This window comes from Panthera uncia, chromosome F1 (genome assembly GCF_023721935.1).
Source record: "Panthera uncia isolate 11264 chromosome F1, Puncia_PCG_1.0, whole genome shotgun sequence".
NCBI lineage: Eukaryota > Metazoa > Chordata > Mammalia > Carnivora > Felidae > Panthera > Panthera uncia.
In genome coordinates this window covers 37220015-37242550 of record NC_064813.1, presented here as the reverse complement: position 1 = coordinate 37242550, position 22536 = coordinate 37220015, and the positions used below count along the sequence as shown (strand labels likewise).

Genomic DNA, 22536 nt, shown 5'->3' with positions numbered 1-22536 from the left:
ATGAACTGGGTGTTTTACATTCTTCGTATTGCTAATCCTTATGCCAATGCTGTTAGTTAGCAATTATCATCCCTATTTCCTGAAATGGAAATTGAGACTTAAAGAGGTTAAGTGACCTTCTCAGGGTCTCATAACTAATAAGTGGTGAAGATGAAATTTAAACCCAGTTCGTTTCATTCCAGAGTCTTGTCTTTTTCATGACACTAACCTGCCAGGACTGAATGCTGGACAAAGGAAGAAGAATCGATGTAGGAAATGGGAATCAGAGGAAATAGGAGAGGCAGACAAATTGAGGGCAATGGAAGCTGTGGGAATTTCAAGATGGAAGTCATGATCTGTGGTATGAGATGCAGCAGAAAGTCAAATATCACAGAATAAAGGCAGAGCAACAGACTAGGGCTGCAAGAGTTTGTCACCTTCATTATTTTGGAAGCCACATTTACCTTTAGAAATGATGGGACATTCAGAAAATAGTGGAAACATGTAAAAAAAACCTTCTGTTTAGGAGATTAGAAGTTAAATAAATAAGCTGACAAAGAAACAGAATAGTAAGTGTATCAATCAGAATAAGCCAATTTAAACCACAGTAACCACAGAGCTTAATGGATTAACACAAGTTTTCACTCACTGCACGTCCTTTGGCTGATGTTATATTCCACATCTTCTTGCTTTGGGTCTCAAGTTGATGGAACATCCATTATTTTAAGTACTGACACGTATCAGCACATAGAAAGGGAGCTCTGGACAGCCTTGCATTGACGATTATGTATTTTGGCTTAGAAGTGACACATGTCCCTTCTACTCACAACTCTTTGGCCAGATCTAGTCACACAGGTCCACCTAATCATAAGACTCCCATTAGGAGACCCAAACCAGACCTGGGCAGGCAGATTATACTAATGACTCGCCACAGTATGGGACCTGAATGGGGTGATAATACAGGGGATTTTTCTTTTCCCAAGGCAAGTTTGATATATATTTTTTTATACTTGAAGGAAAAAGAGAAAGAGCCAGTTGATTGAAATGGGAAAGACTGTAAATCTAAAACACATGTAGAAGTGACAGAGCAAAGTTTTAGAGAGGTGGAAAGGAACATGATAAAGAACATGGAAAAAGGAACAACTTGAGAATGGACAGATCCTCTGAGAGTCTGATAATTTTGAGAGTGAGACATAGAGAGAAAGAAATGCCGGAGAGAAAAGGGAGGGAAAGCCTGAAACATTTACTGTGGGAAATAGACTAGAATGGTCCAGTTATGCCTCATAAATCCAGTCAGTACCATGCTGAACAAATGAAGCTGAAAGCTGAGCCCAAAATGACAAAGGAAATCATAAGTCGAGATGGCATCTGAAATAGGGTTTTACTCCCTTTTTTGTCCTTAGGAAAAAAATGGTATTTTAAAGTTATGTGGTTTCCTTCATGTATAGAAAACAACAACCATCCTGCAGTTTATGATACCACTATCCATGTGTATAAATGTTGCAAAGATAAAGAATAATTCATGAGTAAGAGAATTTTCCTCCAGGGCCACACTCATCTTCACTAGACCATCTCTTAATATTAGACTGGACAAGCAAACAATCCGTATCTTGGTTAATTTAGATAGAATGAGAATTTTGACGCATATTTCTAAGGAAATGAATTTATTCCAAATCTGAGGAGAACGTTCCCATAGAATAGTATAATCAATGCCTGGGAGCACACTATTGTTTTTCCAGAGTCAGAGAGAGCACAAATGTTATTTGCTATATATATATATATATATATATATATATATATATATATACACACACACACACACACACACACACACACACACGCACACATATACATATACATGCACATGTATATTTATATATGTATATATATAAAATATATATAACATATATAGAATTAGGTTCCAGCAGCATCTAGGGTTCTTGTTAACCTCTCTCCCTCCCCCCTTTCCCTCCCTCCCTCCTCCCTTTCCCTCCCTCCCTATCTGTCTGTCTGTCTCTGTCTCTGTCTCTGTTTCCATCTCCATCTCTCTCTCCCTCTTTCTTACTCCATTTCTGAGATCTTTCTACTTTTCTGGCTTTATTCCTAAATAAGCTCCCTTATATGGTAACAAGATGTCCACCAGCATCTCTATGTTTATATTCTTCTATAAGTTTTAAGTCTAAAGAAAAAGATATTTCTTCCTGTTCCAACAAAAATCCCACAGATGTGTTTTATGGCTCTGATTGCCTGACTTGGGACATGTGACCATTCTGAATGAATCCTGTGGTGTACCCCTCCAGGCAGATCCAGATCACATATCCTCCCTTCAATAAGGGACTGGTAGAAAGAAGGTAGGGATATCATCCAAAAGAAAATTAGAGCATCAGTTGCAGATGAGAAGGCAACAGATGCTATTTAGACCAAAATAATGCTTACGTATATTGAAAAATTTTGAATTTCAATACTCTCATACATTCTCTAAAGTTTTGGACTCAAAGCAATAATGTCTCTAGTCAAAGAGAATAACATTGTCCATAGCCTTTTAGATTTATCTACATTTCTTTATGTGGCACTCTGAGTAAGAACTATATTGAAAACAAGCAGAAAGTAAAAAAAAAAAAAAGCATAACCTAACATGAGCTAAAGTCAGAATGTTTTCAATGATGGCTAACTAGAATTATTCTATAATTACTCCACCACAGCCCTGAAAGTGAGTCACCAAGAAATGAATATTTATAAGCTTTCTGACCTCAAAAAATTCAAAATCTTAAAGGAGGTCACCTAAGGAGACTGTGGAAAACTTCCATGCAACTTATTGGCAGATGATTTTAGTTCTTATTTCAAAAAGCTTGGTATGAAATGCATGCCATCTGGTTACTGGGAAAATTCTAGTGTGTATTAATTGCTTGTGTGAGAGACATTCCTTCCATTTAGTTGTAAATGATTGCACCTGCAAAGGGAAAGAAAAAAAAGAACATGTCTTATCACTTGCTCCTGGGGCTGGAAGATTTGATGACACAATACTGCTATTTCATCCACTTTTAAAATCTGTGTCTGATCAGTACAGCTGTTCTCCCACAACTATTTTGAATATGCTGTGTTGTACGCTCGAACACAGGATTGCCGGGGAAAAATTTCAAATAGCACTAAATGTGAAGACTGCAGTGGTTCCTTTCCATTTCTTGAAGGCATTTATAACTATTTCAAGATAAAATGCAGGTACTTTGATTTTGATTTTAACCCTATCAAAGGAGTATATTTCAGGAAAGCAGATTTTAGGCAATTCTGTATTTTCTAGACTCACTTGACATAGTTGGCAGATCTCTGCCTAAAAGGACAAGTGGAAATCTCCCTGGAAGGATCCTTTGTCACTTTCCCTGTGAGACCATAGAGATAGTCTATGCATCTAGCCTCAAACTGGGAGATTTATAGACTTTAAAAGTTAAAAACCCTGTTACAATAAGCCTTGTAATACTATAGTCTATTTTGTGGATCCAGCCATTATTTCCTCTGTGGAGCACTATGCATTGCGCTCAATGTTGCAAAGCCAGTAGAGACAGAGTTTTCCTTATTGGTACAGAGGAAAGATGATAGGACTTTAAGTTTAGGTAGAGTTTATTCATATCCCAGCTCTGCCACTTATTAGCAGTTGTGATCTTAGGGAAATTACTTGCATTCTGTGGGGTTTAGTTCCTAAAAATAGGATTAAATACAATTTTCCTAGGGCAGATGAGAAGTTTTCATGAAATATTGTATGTGAAAATGCTTGGCACATAGTTAGAACTAAATAAATATTAATCTAATGTCTCTTCCTCAGTTCAAGTATTATAGAAGTGCTCTATTATTGTCAGTCTTCCCAAATTAATTTCATTCTACCTGCCACATTTACAGCATGCACAAATTATTTTCTGCTAAGTGAATATTATTTATAGATTAGGCAAGCACCTCATAAAGAGGGATTTCTTCATTTGTGGGTATCAGGCATTGCAAAGGAATAAGTAGATTGTAAATATTGGCAGAATCCTAACTACTGGATCTGATTTTATTCTTCCAACATGTGAAAAATCTTTCCAGGAAGTATATTTAATATGTCATTTTGCTGAATGGTAGCTTTGATTTCTACTGCCAGAGGTGATCTCTTTTTTATCAAATAGAGCGATTCAGCTCTTGATATGCCCATATCATAGAAAATATGGGAGTAGAAATCCCAGGAGTACTGAACTATTTAATCAAGTGGTGATAAACATACTTATTCAATACCACCAAGACAAGGAGAATACGATACTGTCTTCAGAGAATAGGAATGCAACTATCAATTATGGCAACTGAGTAGTAATTTGGGCCATAGCACTGCAGTGGGAAACTTGGCTTGCCGTATACCTGGTAAAGCCTTTAAATCAAGAAATGTGATGTGGAAGTCAAAACCAAATAGTTAAAATCTCTAAAGACCTGTAGCAATTTATCATAGACAAGACACAGTGTATAGAGTACAACAAAATAGACACCAGGGATAATGGTTCTTGACTATTACCCATCTTTGAAGAGTGGCATAAGATTGAATTGTCACAAAATTGTTTGTCATACATTGAGCTGAATGCATGCGTGTTTTTCCCGTTCTCAATCCCTTTTTTTTTTCCAGAAAAAATTAAACACATACATTATTACAAAACAGAAAAGAAGAACCTAATTGTCATAAGAGAGGTGTTAAAAGATAAAATTATTAACATCTTATTCACTTCTATCCCAAATTTTCAAGGATATCAACTTGCTTCTTAAACATTTAATTTTACTGTGCCAGATTCTAAATGGTGTGAATTTGTAGTTTCAAGCATTTAGCTTCCCTTAACACCACCTTAACAGCTGATATTTGTGATTAATAATATATATCTTTTAAATCAATGTTTTACCATAATATTTAAAAACTGTGTTTTTAAAGAGCTTGTGCTCCCTTGGCTAGAATTAGTTAATTCACACTAATGATGTTTTGATTAAGAAAATTTCTTTTTCATTGGATTCAATGGGGTTTTTAGAAAATTTGTTTAATAGTTCAATATTAAAGTTACATTTTATTAATTGGAGCTGGGATTTGATTTCCTGCATGTTAAATGTTGTAGCTACTGGAAACACTACTTAAATAATTGTTGGTTTATTGTGCAGGTTGGTTAAGGTCAAGGAGACCAAATCCCAGCTTAGATTTCAGAGATGACAGAACATATCTGTTTTGATGAGGGAGTTACTATGTGCATAAAGATGTCCTCTCTCAGGGATCATATCACTTTGCTATTTTAAGATCTTTAATATTTTATGCATTATGCATTTGTCAGACAGGAAGATACTTTCCCCCACTAAAAAGGCATTTTTATTGAGGAAGTTGTAGCCAAAAATAAGAGCTTAAATTCCAGTTAGTAAGAGTTAACCAAAACTATAAATATATAAGGTCTAATTATGCAAGGAAAATAACTTGAACATTATTATAAACCATGAATTAGTTTTTTAATCTTGACTTTTGTCTTTATATTGTACTTGTCTTTAAAACAGAATGATTTTAAAATTAAATATATTTAAAATAATTCTTTAAAGTAAACAAAATATTAAATATTTACAGCTGTTTTTTTCAAGTTTTTATTTAAATTCTAGCTACCTAACGCATATGGTAAAATTGTTTTCAGGCATATATGCAATGCTTTATCACTTGCATATAACACCCATTGCTCATCACAACTACCCTCCTTAATACCCACCAAGAATTTAGCCTGTCCCCCACCCACCTCCCCTCCAGCAACCCTCAGTTTGTTCTCTATGCTTAAGAGTCTCTTATGGTTTGCTTCCATCTCTCTCTCTTTTTTTCCCTTTCCTGTATGTTCATCTGTTCTGTCTCTTAAATTCCACATATCAGTGAAATCATATGTTATTTGTCTTTCTCTGACTGACTTATTTTGCTTAGCATACTATACTCTAGCTCTATCCACGTCATTGAAAATGGCAAGATTTCATTCTTTTTGATGGCTGAATAATATTCCTTCTTATTCCTTCTTATCTTCTTTATCCCTTCGTCAGTTGATGGACATTTGGGCTCTTTGCATAGTTTGGCTATTGTCGATAATGCTGCTATAAATATCAGAGTGAATGTGCCCCTTCAAGTGAGTATTTTTGTATCTTTTGGGTGAATACCTAGTAGTGCAGTTGCTGAGTCGTAGGGTAGTTCTATTTTTAACTTTTTGAGGAACCTCCATACAGTTTTCCAGAGTAGCTGCACAAGTTTGTATTCCCGCCAACAGTATAGGAGGATTCCCCTTTCTCCACATCCTCATCAATATCTATTGTCTCCTATGTTGCTAATTTTAGATATTCTGACAGGTGTGAAGTGGTATCGTATTGTGGTTTTGATTTGTATTTCCCTGATAAGTGATGTTGAGCATCTTTTCATTTGTCTGTTTGTCATCTGGATGTCTTCTTTGGAAAAATGTTCATGTCTTCTGCCCATTTTTTAATTGGGTTATTTATTTTTTGGGTGTTGAATTTGATAAGTTCTTTGTAGATTTTGGATACTAACACTTTATCAGATATTCCATTTGCAAATATCTTCTCCATTTCTGTAGGCTGCCTTTTGATTTTATTAATTGTTTCTTTTGCTGTGCAGAAACTTTTTATCTTGATGAGGCCCCAATAGTTCATTTTTGCTTTTGTTTCTCTTGACTCTGGAGATGTGTTTAGTAAGAAGTTGTTATGGCCAAAGTCAAAGAGCTTTCTGCCTGTGTTCTCTTCTAGGATTTTGGTGGTTTCCTGTCTCACATTTAAAGTTTATTTATTTATTTTTGGGAGAGTGAGAAAGCTCACAAATGAGTGGAGTAGGGTCTGTGAGAAAGGGAGAAAGAATCCCAAGTAGGCTCCACAGTGTTATCATGGAGCCTGATACGGGGCTCAAACTCATGAATTGTGAGGTCATGACCTGAGCTGAAATCAAAAGTCAAAAACTCAATTGAGCCACCCAGGGGCCCCTCCAATCTCACATTTAGGTCTTTAATCCAGTTTGAGTTTATTTTTGTGTATTGTAGGAAAGTGGTCTAGTTTCGTTCTTCTGCATGTTGCTGTCCAGTGTTCCCAGCCCCATTTGTTGAAGAGACTTTTTTCCATTGGATATTCTTACCTGCTTTGTTGAAGATGAGTTGACCATATAGTTGTGGGTCCATTTCTGGGTTTTCTATTCTGTTCCATTGATCTATGTATCTATTTTGTTAAATCTGCTTTTAATTATTTAGCTATCTTTGCACAATTCTCTAATTCTGCCCTTCATAGAAGTATAGTTCTAATTTCTCACTTCACCACAATGTGAGGACTCAGGCCAGGGAATTGGGGGGAGATTAGTTATGACAAAGTTATGTCCCTCACACCATTTCCCTGCGTACATCCCTAGGATTCATGTCTTGCATCACTTCCTTCTTAGGTTAAAACCCTTGAAACAGAATAGGGTTGATGTTCTGTGACTTAGCCTATTGAATTAGCCTTATCTCATTCTCTGACAGCAGAATGATAACAATAGCAATACCCTTAGAAAATCACACACACACACACACACACACACACACACACACACCTACACTCAGATGCACACAAAGCTAGATGACTGGTTCAGTTACTGCATTGGCTTGGATGGGAAAGTATGGTTGATCAGAAGCCAAAGATGGGAGCAGGATGGAAAGAGAGGTTTTCCAGATAATTACACAAGAAGTACATTCTGGATGCTTTCAGATATATCTCCCTGGAATACTTGTTCTGTCTTCTGCCTTCTATTTCTTACCCTACTATCTCCATATCCTCCATCTATCTTACTATCTGTCTTTATTGATGAAGCCTCACTCTGTGTCAGGGAAGTCAGAGTTCCTGGCTCCTGTTGGCTGAAAGATAAGAAGTAGATCTAACCATTTGCCACAATGTTTCTATGGGGAAATGCTTCATGGATTTCAACTAATGATGTACAAATAGCTTAAGAACAACACTCTTTCTGTTTTGGGGACCAGATGTATATTAATACCTTTTTATCTAGGATGGATCCATGCATTTTTCCTTTCATTAACCTATTTCTCTTAGGAAGAGCTATCAGTTACCCCTAGGAACATGGTCTGAGTTGTGTTGCCACATGGCCTTATTCGCAGCCACGTTGGTCACTGGGTGAAGTTTTACCTGTATTGGCGTAGTGCTAGTGACACCATGATATGAGAAACTAAACTAAAATATTAAAGATCTAAAAGCACAGATCTCTCGTAGCAAGACACCAAGACAGCATGTTGTTCTATGGCTCAAACATTTCTTCTTACATTAATACTGTCTTGTGGGTTATTACTTACAGAAGAAAAAACTTTTAAGTGTGGCATCAAAGATCTTACACGATCTCCTTTTTACCTTTTCAGTTTTCTCTCTCATTTCTCCCCTATATACTGAAAACTTTTCAAATCACTGAGCATGCCTCTTCTTCTTTCTTCTGGCTCTTTGTACGTACAGTTTCATTTACTTCCAGACTCTTACCATACTTCATTGCCCTGTTAACATATTTTTACTTAGATTTGCTTCAAACCAACTTAGGTGTATTTCCTGTTACAAGTTCTCGACTGGTTCTCACAACAGTGTGATTAAGCACTGCTGTTAATCACAGTGCTTAAGTGCTGTTAAGCACTCCCCCAGTGCACGTTCACCTTCTTATGTTGAGGCACTTCAAATTGTTTTCTTTTCTTCCGTCTTTGATTATGCATTCCTTTAGAGCCTGTGCTGTTGTATCTCTGGTATTAAGATATTCACTAAATATTTGTTTTTGTGATTGAAACTTGAATCATCAGGTTTCAATCTTCTAACAATCTTCAGCTCTTAGAAAAGTACATTATAACTTCATCAGTGATGCCACAACTAAGTAGATATTTATTTAGGGATTCTTAAAGCTGGAGGAAAAAAATGAAGCTTATAAGGAGTCATAAGCTGTATAGTCAGCTATTGACAACTCAAAAATTATTTGCTAAGAATCTGCTCTCTGACTGGTATTTTGCTATGTATTTTAATGGGAACAATTAGAAACAGAGGACACAGAAGGGAAATAAGTTTTGAAAGATCAGAATGAATTTGAATTGAATTAAAAGCTTGGGTTGGAGAGTTGTTGTAGATACTTATTAGAAACATTGGAACACCAGGCTGAGAACTTACGCTGAATGAGAAGTCAAGAATCATTGAAGAATTGTAAGGAGAATCACATGATTATAATAGTGATAATGATGGATAAGATAAAAAGAACAGAAGTGATTTTTCTTGGAATTACTTTTGACTTTCATGTACTTTCTTTTTAGTCTCTCACTCTATACTTCTTCAAATGCTGAGTTAAGGACATGAAATAAAAAAAAAAATCAAACTAGTCACTTTGACACTTAATGACTAAAATTATGGATCTTTGGGTCAAAAAAGTCTTAGTCATCTACTTGAAGTGACTGATCACTTTATTCAGGATTTGAGTTTTTTACCAATAAGGTTTTTATACAATCTATACTTTCAACTCATATGTACTGATCTAACTTATTCAACTTTTGAAAGGAAACTCTCAAAGGGTTTATTTTTATATTTAAGATATGTATCTCTTTTAGATCAGCCACTAGTCTTAGATCCTCTCTTTGAGATTACATATGACAAATCAGCACGTATTTGAACACAGCTACCTTGTTTTCGCTGAGGGTTCTCTACTCCAGAATAAACATTTGATTCCGTTCATGCTAATCTACCTGATGTCATATTAAATTTTAGGTACAGGGGTAAATCTATGTGTCCTTAAGGAAGGTGTTTACATAACAGAAATGCTGTCCATAACTGTGTGTCTGGATTATTTATTTGCATGCCTGCTTAGGGTCTTCTGTTTTGTCTTCTTGTAGTTTGATCATTGATTTTCCTAGCGATTCTGATTCTGGTGTATCCATGCTTCAGTTTGCTATGTATTTTTAAGTAACCACAGTATCTGACCTAACCAATCTCTGCTTCATCATTGACAACATTTTGGCTTCTTATCAAGGTCCATATCACCCCATTCTCCATGATCCAACATAACAGTTGCTATTTTCATCTTTGCTCTTAGCCTTTCATCACTCAAAATATTATGATGACCTTGTCTAGTGATGAAATTGGATATAAAAAGCAGCATAGTTTCCCTATTTTGTACTTTTACAGTTGTGTTTTTTGGCAGGTAGTGAAAATTTTTATGTTTATTGATATCAGATTACATCATATTATGTTTAACTGATCATCAGTCTACCCTGATGACAACATACTTATGTGGTATACAATATATCCCATTCCATTTATAATATGTTTTGGAGGTTTAAAAGAGAATCAAACTTCATTTTTAAAAATCATCTTACCAATCTTAGACATAAATTCCTTCTATCAAAATATTTTGTTCTTTTTGTTATGAAAAATGATTTTATTTGACACAGAAGTTGGAAGCAAAAGATTATATCATCTTTTGTCAGTGACTGATGGCAGCTATATCTTTTTTTTTTTTTGCATCACCATGCCTTTATTCTCTTCAGAGACACTTATCATTAACTATAGTTTTTTTTTTAATTTGTTTACCTGTCTGTTGCCTTCATTCCTCACTAAAATGTAATTCATAGTAGTTATAATTTTCAGCAAGACAAGGAAATGATTTTTTAAATGTTCTGAATTGTTTTCTAAAAAGAATCTTCCAGCTAGTTTTGAATCTCTACAACATTGTATTTGTTTGTCAATTTAGTGCATTGCATCCAGAAAATACCCTTCATTCTCTGAATCTGGATTTGCAGTTTATAATATATGCCTGAAGCATATTAGTCCTATTCATCTTTTCTTTTTTTTTTCCCCTCATAAATGTCAGGCAAAATTCATCTACCCTTAGGTTCATGGGTTTCAACTATAGACTCATAATTTCTTTAATTGGGCAACTATAATGTTTCACCTACCATTCATTATGCTTCTTTGAGCTTATTTACGTTACTATCATTTCACATGGATCAGGAGTCTAACCAAACATCAAGTTACAGTGAACTCTCTGAAGTTTATTATTGTGCTGAACTAAAGCTCAACTTATTTTAATCAACTTGCTCATTAATATTTTCAATTTATTTTTCATAGCATATATGTTAGTTTATGGATAGCATTGGTCTGTAAGCTAACACCTCCTGAATTGAGGTGTTATTTTTCTGCATTAAAAAAATGTTTTCAGATTCCAGTGTGGGCATGTTTATCTGAGCATTTTTCTTCTGAATTTTCCTTTGCAGTAAAAATGTTAATAGAGGTAAGTGAAAAATAATATTGATAAAATATAAAGTATCATCTCATCATAGATTTTCTGTGCCTTATTAACTTAATTAATGTTGACTCCATCCCAGTCATTATATGGAAAGCCATGAAGGTCTCAGTTATGTTCACTCATTTTTGTCATTTTTTCTGCCCCCTTGTTAGTGTCCACCACTTAGGAGGACATTTGAGTGCCATTCTTCATCACTGCTACTGCTGTTGATGGTTTCTGTGAGACTCCTGATGACATTGCCAAGGCTGCTGTTTCCTGGGACAGGTGGTTGAGGCACTGTGACAGCTGCATTCACTGGCATTCTGTTGAGGTACATAATGCCCTTGAAATCTATCCAAGTGGTTGTTTGTATCAGTAGTAATCCACTTTGCAAATCTCTGTCTTTTAATTGATGTAATTAGACAATTTACATTTGATGTAATTATTAATCTGTTAGGGGTTACATCTGACATTTTATTTTCTTGTTTTCTGCTTGCTCCCTCTGTTTTTCACTTCTGTATTTTCTTTTTTCTTCCTTCCTGTGGATGATTTGAACTTTTCTTTAGACTATGATTTTTATTATATCTCTTTTTGTGTATAGATAAATATATATGTATATAAATATAAAAGGTATGTATTTATACATAAATGTGATTGTTTTTGATATATTACATGATATATAAGTAATTTACCCATCTACTAGTATTGACATTTCACCAGTTAAAGTGAAGTATGATAACTTTATCTTCCTTTTATTTTTTTCCGATTGTGATAAAATTGCCTTAAACATTTCCACTACATGCACTGAGAATTGCAGTGTTACAATGTTTGCTTCAAACATCAAACATTATTTAGAAAAGTTAGGAAGAAAAGGAAAGGGTATTACATTTATTACCCATATTTTTGTTCTTTTTGTTACCCTACTATTTAAAACTTGAAAAAAAAGTTTTTTTTCCTTTAGCAATTTTTTTCCAGATACCACTGATGGCACCAAATTCTCTTAGTTTTACTTTATCTACGAAAGTCTTGATTTCTCTTTATTTCCTGAAAGATATTTTTACTGGATATTGGTTTCTGGTTGACAATAGTTTTTCTGTTAGCACTTGGAAATTGTACCACTTTCTTCTGTGCTCAATGATTTCTGATGAGAAATCTGTTATTCAAATTTTTCCCCTATAGCTAAAGTGTAGGTATTCTTGCTGGTTTCAATATTTTTTCTTTCTTTTTAGTTTTAATAAGTATGATTATGGTATGTCTTGGCACAGAATTTGGGGGGGGTTATTTTTAGGTTCCTCTATGCTTCTTGAATCTGTAATTTATAGCTTTTGCCAAATTTGGTAAATTTGTGGCCATTATTTCTTTAAGTACATTTTAAGTCCCACTTTTTTTTCTTTCTCCTTCTGGGACTCTGTTTATGACAAAGGTGTTCAACCTTTTGCTGCAGTTTCACATATCCCTGAGATTCTGTTCAGTTGGGCAATGATTGCCTTTGCTCATTCAAGTTGAGATTTTCCTGGTTCTTGGTATGAAAATAATTTTCTATTGTGTTCTGGATATTTGGGGTACTGTGCTATGAAGATCTAGGTCTTATTTAAATCTTCTGTTTTAGCAAGTTTTCTCTGACACCACCCTGACAGGAGAAAGGTAGCACTACGTCATTAGTGCTGGGTGGGAGTGGTTCACCATCTGGCCTTCATTGACACTTCAAGGGGGGAGGGTGCCTTATTACTAGTCACAGGGATGGGAGTTGAGGTTCCCACTGGCCCCTAATGATACCACCCTGTCTGGAAGGAGGAGAGGTGCTTCTTTACTGCTTCCCATGTTGTCTCTACTGATACAGGGATAGGGGAAGCAGTCCTCATTAATTCTGAGAGGTTGCAAAAGTCCTTAATCCCTATCCATTCTTTTCTGACACTAAGCAAGGAGGGAATTGGGTATGCCATGACTCCCAGGTCAGAATGTAAGTCCAGACTCCCCACATGGTCTCCACTGACACCACAGAGGGGTGGGGATGCTACTTTGGGGCTGGAATAAAATTCCCAACTCCTTGCCACGCAGCCTTCTCTGACACGACCATGATTGCGGAATTGGGACACTTTATTATAGTCCAAGAGTTTAGGCTCCCTTCTTAGCCTTTGCTGATTAGTTGGGGGTGAGGCTGCAGGATTTTTTGTTTGTCAGTTTTTTGATGTTTGAGTGGAATTGCGTGGTTGTTGTCTAAAAGTGTCCTGTTTTGCTAGGCCTCTTTTCTGGTCCTTTGGTTAGAGAGAGCATGCTTTTCTTGTGACATCTTTTTTCTATATCCGATGGCATTTCTGGGTTGCTAGATTCCCTAGCATCCAATTCAGAATATATGAAGCAAAAAGAAAATTCTGGAAACTCACCACCATGTTATTAATTTCTTAGTTTCCATGTGCTTAGTCTTCTCCCTACTTTCAGAGTCTTATTATGTTTCTTTTATATATAATACCCAAGATTTTTATCTGTACTTAGAGAAATAAGGAGAAGGGAGGAATATTCCATATTCTGACACGTACCTTCAGTATAGTCAAAGACCTTCACATCTTCAGTCTAAACAATTGGTTCCATATTGGGAGAGCGGTACTGCTAAAGCAACAGATATACCTTTAATAAGAGGCATAAAGAAAGTCTCATTCACAGTATTAAAGCTAAGATACTATTAAGCTTTTTTATTTCTATATGTACTAATAAAGTTAACCTAATCTTAACAACTAATAATGAGATACTATTCTCAAGCAAATAACTACAGATAAAAATGAAAAGGAAATAGAAGTAATATTTATTTTCTATGAAATTTCAAACTGAAGGTTGATGGGGGGAACTGGGGAGAGGGGAAAATGGGTGATGTGCATTGAGGAGGGCACTTGTTGGGATGATCACTGGGTGTTGTATGTGAGCAATGAATCATGGTAATCTACTCCCAAAGCCAAGAGCACACTGTATACACTGTATGTTAGCTAACTTGACAATAAATTATACTTAAAAAAATAGGACTTTTTAAATATTGTTTACAAAAAATGTGTGTGAGAAATGTGGCCTTTGAAATGAAATATGCTCTATTACATCACCATAATTGTTTAAGAAAGTTTAGTATGATTTTCACCACCCATTTGTGTATGGTATTATTATTTCTTAATAAAAGGCCATTTCCCCCCCATTGTGATACAGTGCCTCAAATGATTTTACCTACATGTGAATTTTTATTTCCAAATTGACTATAAGATCTCCAAGTTTTTACATTTTTTAAAAAATCATTTGACCCCAGCGTATATGCTGAATAAATGTTTTAAACTAAATAGAACTGAAAAAGCAACACAAAAAGCATTCGTTGATCAAAGGAAATTTACTTTAGGTCATGGAACACAAAATTTCAGAGATGGGAGGAATCTATAAGTGCTTTTTCGTACCTAATAGCCATCGTGAATTCATATCCAACAGAGATGATATGGAACAAAATTTGAAGCAGTGTGTGCTCTTTAAAGAAAACTGAGGTTGAGGTCATAGTATAAATGTCTCCTAAGAAGTGTAAACATTATAGGTTAATCTAGGACTGAAGGAATATGTCTCATTTGAAGAGATGAGTGTTTGGTACTTAATATTGGGCAAAGAAACATTAGAAAACTTTTAATCAAGGGTATTAATTTATGATTTATAAAAAGCTTTGTGAAGACAATCTTCAAAACCTCAAATCGTTTCTACCCTGCTCTGGAAAAAAAATGTTTTTCATGGTATGTGCTGATAAGTCAGAAACTTCTAAAGCAAAACCAACTTCTTTATTTCCTTTCTGTTTGTACAGGTTTTTACACATTTTAAATATAAATATTTCTATTAAGAGAATAATAGCACACATTTCATGACAGAAAAAATCCAAAATCCTTTGATCTTACAGTTTGATTGGTATTGGTATATCAAAAATTTCCAGATCCAACATATAACCTGCTAAAAATACAGCTTTATAACTCGCCACATTTACAAGACTGTTTCAGCTCTATTTGTAGGAAAGGCTAAACTTTTCATGGGAAGAAATTCATTGTAAGCAAGACAAATGCAGCCTGATCCAAGGACAGATGGAAAGATACGAGATGATCACAATGTGCATTACTCAGATTTAGTCTTGATCTTTTTCATCTCTTCTATTTGTCACCCACAATTTGAGATATTGGCCAAGTGTCTTGGAGAGGAGTAGTGGCTGTTTAAATAATACCACCATTATTAAGGTTTCTGAGTAAGAAATAGGCACTTCAACTTTGTAGACAGGCATTTCCCCTTGGGTCAGTACTGGGGCCACTGTGAGAAGTGACCTGGTATCGTTGGAGCCTTTCCTGGGGGTCAGATAGGAGCATACTGAAGAGAAAGTAGCCTGGAGATCTATGATGGACACTATATGAGACATCTTTTGGGATTTCCAGACTCTTTTAGTAAGAATGGAACAGAGAGTAGGCGTGTCCATGGGGACAGCAATTCTGGAGATGAAAGCTGAGCCAATGAGAATAGTTTATTTCCATCACAATGACCTTATTAGTTCCATTGTTTTTACCTTTATCAATCTTCTAGATTAATGCAGTATGGAATGATACCAATCAGATTAGAAACCTAATTTACTTTTAAAATTTATATTCCTTTGCAACTAATTTATAGCACACGTTTGAAAATTTCTTGCCCTACTTTATAGCTACCTTTGGCCATTGACCAAATAAAAATAGTTTGATCAACCACACCTTCCAGAAGACTTGACTCCTGGGACCTCTGCCAATCTACAAATACTTGCTGCTGTGTTTCAAAATATAGTTAAGTATTTTGAGCTATTATTAGTTACACTGATAAATGGAATTTTTATATTTTTATTTTACAAACCTTAAATATTTTTATTTGAAACTTGATTCTCTATTAAAAGTCTCAATAATATCCCTTTTGCAGCTATTAAAAATTCTTTGACACCTTAGTTTGGGCATTGACTGGCTCTATGACCATGAGCAAGTGAGTCATAGAACCTCTTTGTAATAAGTCCCAAAGCTGTGACCTTCTCAAGTGTTTCTTATTTTTGTTTACCCAACCCCTTACCCCTTAGGTGAGACAGGAAAGCTAGAGAGAGTTGAAGTCACCTTTTTGCCTATGTGAGATAAGGTTCTGGTAAGGTCTTTTTCATTGGAGAGTAGGCCTTTGTTATGGAGTATGCGTACTCCAAACTGGTCATACTTCAAAATGGTTATTTTTCCCATCCCCCTGCCAAGATAGGAGGTGATATATGTTGGCTCCTCAAAAAGGTGGGTTTCCTGGAGGTAAAAACAATGAAAATATTGAGAACCCCCTAAGATTACAGTCCTGAGAAGTTTTTTCACTCTCAAGGAAGTCCGCGTTCATCAATTCATCAAAATTACAACTGAAATGTACATTTACCATTTAAATTTATGGCTCTAGCAGTTTCTGCTCCGGGTAAGCTAAACTCAGCTGTGCTTCCTTCTGTTTGCCTGTGTCTCCAGATTTTTGGATGCCAGTGTGCCCTATGACCTCAAGAAGGTTATTTTCCTCAGCCGCCAAATTGTTTAGCTTTTTTTTTTAATGTTGTAACATTTGGGGTGGCAACTTTAAAGCACTTTATATGTAGGAACTGAAACTTAAAATACACATTAGTTTTCAGTTTTTATTCATTTATTTTTTTAATTTAAATTCAGTGTCTATTCATGACTTCTGCCCATTTCATCACTGGATTATTTGTTTTTTGGATGTTGAGTTTGATAAGTTCTTTATAGATTTTGGAAACTAAACCTTTATCCAATATGTCATTTGCAAATATCTTCTCCCATAGCATTGGTTGCCTTTTAGTTTTGCTGATTGTTTCCCTTACCATACAGAAGTTTTTTAATGAGGTCCCAATAGTTCATTTTTGTGATTTGGTTACCTGGCCTCTGGAGACATGGCAAGTAAGAAGTTGCTCAAAGAGGTCAAAGAGGTTCCTGGCTGTTTTCTCCTGTAGGATTTTGATGGTTTCCTATGTCCCATTAGGTCTTTAATCCATTTTGAATTTATTTTTGTGTATGGTGTAAGAAAGTGGTCCAGGTTCATTCTTCTGCATGTCACTGGCCTGTTTTCCCCAGCACCGTTTGCTGAAGAGATTGTCTTTTTTCCATTGAATATTCTTCCCTGCTTTGTCAAAGATTAGCTGGACATACATTTGTGGGTCCATTTCTGGGTTCTCTATTCTGTTCCATTGATCTATGTGTCTGTTTTTGTGTTGGTACCATACTTTCTTGATGATTACAATGTTGTAATACAGCTTGAAGTCTGGAATTATGATGCCTCCAGCTTTGGTTTTCTTTTTCAGGATTGCTTTGGCTAGTCAGGGTCTTTTCTGGTTCCATACAAATTTTAGGACTGTTGTTCTAGCTCTGTTGAAGGAGGCTGGTCTTATTTTGATAGGGATTGCATTGAATGTGTAGATTGCTTTGGGTAGTGTTGCTATTTTAACAATATTTGTTTTTCTGATCTATAAGCATGGAATATTTTTCTATTTCTTTGTGTCTTCTTCAATTTCTCTCATAAACTTTGTATAGTTTTCAGCATATAGAACTTATACCTCTTTGGTTAGGTTTATTCCCAGGTATCTTCTGGGTTTTGGTGTAATTGTAAATGGGATAAATTCCTTGATTTTTGTTTCTGCTACTGCATTATTGGTGTATAGACACGTGGTACATTTCTGTGCATTGATTTTATATCCTGCGACTTTGCTGAATTCATGTATCATTTCCAGCAATTTGTTGGTAGAGTCTTCCATTTTCTACATAAAGTATATTGTTATCTGCTAAGAGTGAAAGCTTTACTTCCTCCTTACTGATTTGGATGTTTTTTATTTTATTTTGTTGTTGTTGTTGTCTGATTGCTGAGGTTAGGACCTCCAGTGCTATGCTCATGAGATTCAACATCCTTGTCTTGTTCTTGACCATAGAGGAAAATCTCTCAGCTTTTCCCCATCGAGGATGATATTAGCTGTATATGGCCTTTATGATGTTAAGGTATATTTCTTCTATCCCTACTTTCTTGTGGGTTTTTATCAAGAATGGATGCTGTATTTTGTCAAATGAGTTTTCTGCATCTATTGTGAGGATCATATGGTTCTTATCCTTACTTTTCTTAATGTGGTATATCACGTTGACTTCTTTGCAAATATTGAAGCACCCCTGCAGCCTAGGAATAAATCCACTTGATCGTGATGAATAATTCTTTTAATGTACTGTTGGACTTGATTTGCTAGTATCTTGTTGAGAATTTTTACCACCTTGTTTTTTAGGGATATTGTCCTGCAATTTTACTTTTTATTGGGGTCTTTGGTTTTGGAATCAAGGTAACACTGGCCTCAGAGAATGAGTTTGGAAGTTTTCCTTCCAGTTCTATTTTTTGGAACAGTTTGAGAAGAATAGGTATTAATTCTTCTTTAAATGTCTAGTAGAACTTCCCTGGGAAGCCATCTGGCCCTGGAGTTTTGATTGTGGGGAGACTTTTGGTTAATGATACAATTTCTTTGCTGATTATGGATCTGTTCAAATTTTCTATTTCTTCTTGTTCAGTTTTGGTAGTTTTTATGTTTCTAGGAATTTGTCCATTTTTTTTTCCAGATTGCCCATTTTGTTGGCATATAATTGCTCATAACATTCTCTTATTATTATTTATACTTCTGAGGTGTTGGTTGTGATCTCTCCTCCTCCATCGTGATTTCATGTATTTGGGTCCTTCTTTCCTTTTTCATAACTCTGGCCAAGGGTTTATCAATTTTATTAATTCCTTCAAAGGACAAGTTCCTGGGTTTGTTAATCTGTTCTAATGGGTTTTTGTTGTTGTTTTTGTTGCTGTTGGTTTGTTTCTATATCATGTATTTCTGCTCTAATTTTTATTATTTCCCTTTTTCTGCTGGTTTGGACTTTATTTGCTTTTCCTTTTCTAGTTCCTTGAGGTGTAGATTTAGGTTGTGTATTTAAGAATTTTTTTGCTTCTTGGGGTAGGCCTGTATTTCTATATACTTCTATCAAATGACCTCTTTTGCTGAAATCCAAAATTTCTTGACTGTCATATTTTCATATTCATTTCTTTCCATATTTTTAAATTCATTCTTTAATTTCCTGGTTAACCCATTCATTCTTTAGTATGATGTTCTTGAACCTCTATACATCTGTGGTTTTTCCAAATTTTTTCTTGTCATTGATTTCAAGTTTCATAGCATTGTGGTTTGAAAGTATTCATGGTATGATATCAATCTTTTAGTATTTGTTGAGGGCTGATTTGTGACCTAGTATGGGATCTATTCTGGACAATATTCCATGTCCACTCAAGAAGAATGTGTATTCTTCTGCTTTAGGATTAAATGTTTTGAATATATCTGTTAAGTCCATTCAGTCCAGTGTGCCATTCAAAGCCATTTGTCTCCTTGTTGATTTTCTGCTTAGGTATCTGTCCATTGCTGTGAGTGGGGTGTTAAATTCCCCTACTATTATTGTCTTATTGTCAATGAGTTTCTTTATGTTTATTATTAATTAGTTTATTTATTTGGGTGTTTACGAGTTGAGGTCATAAATATTTACAATTGTTAGATCTTCTATTTGGAAAGACCCCTTTATTATGTTATAGTTCCCTTCCATCTCTTATTACAGTTTTTGGTTCAAAATCTAGTTTGATATAAGTATGGTACTCCAGCTTTCTTTAACATCCAATAGCATGATAGATGGCTCTCCATTCCGTTACATTTAATCTTAAGGTGTCTTTAGATATCTAAAATGAGTGTCTTGTAGGCTATATACAGATGGTTGTTGTTGTTGTGTTGTTGTTGTTGTTGTTGTTCTTCTTCTTCTTCTTCTTAATCCTTTCTGATACTTTATGTCTTTTGATTGGAGCATTTAGTCCACTTACATTGAGAGTGATTATTGATAGGTATGAATTTAGTGCCAATGTATTACCTGTAAAGTTGATGTTTCTGGAGATTTTCTCTCTTCTCATCTAGTCTTTGTTGCTTTTAGTCTTTCTTTTCTGCTCAAAGAATCCCCTTTAATGTACCTGGTAGGGAATGAGAGAGGAAGATAGCAGCGTAGGAGGACACTGGGCTTACCACGTCCTGCTAATCACTTAGATTCCACCCACACCTGCCTAAATAACCCAGAAAACCACCAGAAGACTAGCAACATGGATTCTCCGGAGCCAAGCATAGACGAGAGGCCCACAGAAGAGGGTAGGAAGGGCAGAGAGGCAGTACGCACTACACGAACTGGCAGGAGGGAACTGGGATGGAGGGGCAGCCCCCTGGCAAAGCAGAGCCCCCGAGTCTGGCTTGCAAAAGCAGAGGGGCCGGATGGAGTGTGTTTGGACAGCAAGTGGGACTTAACATCTGGAAGGTTATAAGTTAACAGCTCTGCTCAGAGAGCAGGAGGGCTGGAGGACAATGGGAGGGAGAGTTGTTGAGCCCCTGATGACAGAGCTCAGCTTGGCAGGGAACAAAGGCACTCTCCAGCGCCATCTCCCTCACCCACCCCCCAGCCGAAATCCCAAAGGGAACCAGTTCCTGTCAGGGAACTTGCTTGCACTGCGCAAACACCCAACGCTGTGCTTCTGCGGATCCATCCCTTCGGCGGGTCTGACTCCCTCCCGGTGCCACAGGGCCCCTGCTGAAGCAGATCACTGAAGGAAAAGTGAGCTGAGCCTGCCCCTCCTGCCCCCGTGCACCTTGCCTACCCACCCCAGCTAATATGCCAGATCCCCAACACCACAAGCCTGGCAGTCTGCAAGTAGCCCAGATGGGCCATGACACCTCACAGTGAATCCCACCCCTAGGAGAGGGGAAGAGAAAGTACACAGCATTCTGAATGTGGCCCCAGTGGAGGGCTGGGGGCAGACATCAGGTCTGACTGTGGCCCCGCCCACCAATGCAAGTTATTCAAGACAGCACAGAGGAAGTGCCCTGTAATTCTGCACCACTCCAGGGACTATAAAATGATGAAACGGAAGAATTCCCCTCAAAAGAATCTCCAGGACATAATGACAGCTAACAAACTGATCAAAAACAATTTAAACAATATAACAGAAAGTGAATTTAGAATAATAGTCATAAAATTAATCACTGGACTTGAAAACAGTATAGAGGACAGCAGAGAATCTGTTGCTACAGAGATCAAGGGACTAAGGAACAGCCAGGAGGAGCTAAAAAATGCTATAAATGAGCTGCAAAATAAAATGGAGACAACCACAGCTCGGATTGAAGCAGAGGAGAGAATATGTGAACTAGAAGATAAAATTATAGAAAAAGAGGAAGCTGAGAAAAGAGAGATAAAAAAATCCAGGAGTATGAGGGGAAAATTAGAGAACTAAGTGATGCACTAAAGAGAAATAATCTATACATAATTGGTATTCCAGAGGAGGAAGAGAGAGGGAAAGGTGCTGAAGGGGTACTTGAAGAAAAAATAGCTGAGAACTTCCCTGATCTGGGGAAGGAAAAAGGCATTGAAATCCAAGAGGCAGAGAACTCCCTTCAGACATAACTTGAATTGATCTTCTGCATGACATATCATAGTGAAACTGGCAAAACACAAGGATGAAGAGAAAATTCTGAAAGCTGCTAGGGATAAACGTGCTCTAACATATAATGGGAGACTGATAAGACTCGTGACGGATCTCTCTACTGAAACTTGAGAGGCCAGAAAGGAATGGCAGGAAATCTTCAATGTGATGAACAGAAAAAATATGCAGCCGAGAATCCTTTATCCAGCAAGTCTGTCGTTTAGAATAGGAGAGATAAAGGTCTTCCCAAACAAACAAAAGCTTCAGGAGTTCATCACCACTATACCAGCCCTACAAGAGATCCTGAGGGGGATCCTGTGAGACAAAGTACCAGAGACATCGCTACAAGCATGAAACCTACAGACATCACAATGACTCTAAACCCATATCTTTCTATAATAACACTGAATGTAAATGGACTAAATGCGCCACCAAAGGACTTAGGGTATCAGAATGGATAAAAAAACAAGACCCATCTACTTGCTGTCTACAAGAGACTGATTTTAGACCTGAGGACACCTTCAGATTGAAAGTGAGGGGATGGAGAACTATTTATCATGCTACTAGAAGTCAAAAGAGAGCTGGAGTAGCCATACTTATATCAGACAAACTAGACTTTAAATTAAAGGCTGTAACAAGAGATGAAGAAGGGCATTATATAATAATTACAGGGTCTATCCATCAGGAAGAGCTAACAATTAGAAATATCT

The 22536-nt window shown here is 36.2% G+C and overlaps 1 long non-coding RNA gene across 2 annotated transcripts in view; it reads right to left on the bottom strand.

Moving 5' to 3' along the window:
• Nucleotides 1-22536, bottom strand: part of LOC125925375 (uncharacterized) — a 113834-nt gene that overhangs the window by 23817 nt on the left and 67481 nt on the right. The window contains exons 2-3 of one of the 2 annotated variants that reach the window (XR_007458814.1): nucleotides 13810-13897; nucleotides 2415-2929 (exon numbers count right to left, since the gene is read on the bottom strand). This is a non-coding gene — a long non-coding RNA (uncharacterized LOC125925375). Of the gene's footprint in view, nucleotides 1-2414; nucleotides 2930-13809; nucleotides 13898-22536 lie in introns of those variants that run through there. The other variant, XR_007458815.1, reaches the window with a different exon arrangement.